Source organism: Lupinus angustifolius, chromosome LG11 (genome assembly GCF_001865875.1).
Source record: "Lupinus angustifolius cultivar Tanjil chromosome LG11, LupAngTanjil_v1.0, whole genome shotgun sequence".
Classification (NCBI taxonomy): domain Eukaryota; kingdom Viridiplantae; phylum Streptophyta; class Magnoliopsida; order Fabales; family Fabaceae; genus Lupinus; species Lupinus angustifolius.
In genome coordinates, this window is record NC_032019.1 from 14,392,271 (window position 1) to 14,392,629 (window position 359).

Here is a 359-nt window from a genome sequence, read left to right on the forward strand (position 1 = left end):
ATGAGGATGAGGATGAGGATGAGGATGAGGATGAGTATGAGAATGAGGATGAGGATAAGCATGAGGATTAGGATTAGGATTAGGATGAGGATGAGGATGAATATTAGGATTAGGATGAGGATTAGGATTAGGATTAGGATTAGGGTTAGGATAAGAACGAGGATAAGCATGAGGATGAGGACTATGATGAGGATGAGGATGAGGATGAGGATGAGGATGAGGAGAAGGATGAGGATAAGGATAAGGATGAGCATGAGGATGAGGATGAGTAGGAGGATGAGGATGAGGATGAGGATGAGGATGAGGATGAGGATGAGGATGAGGATGAGGATGAGGATGAGGATGAGGATGAGGATGAG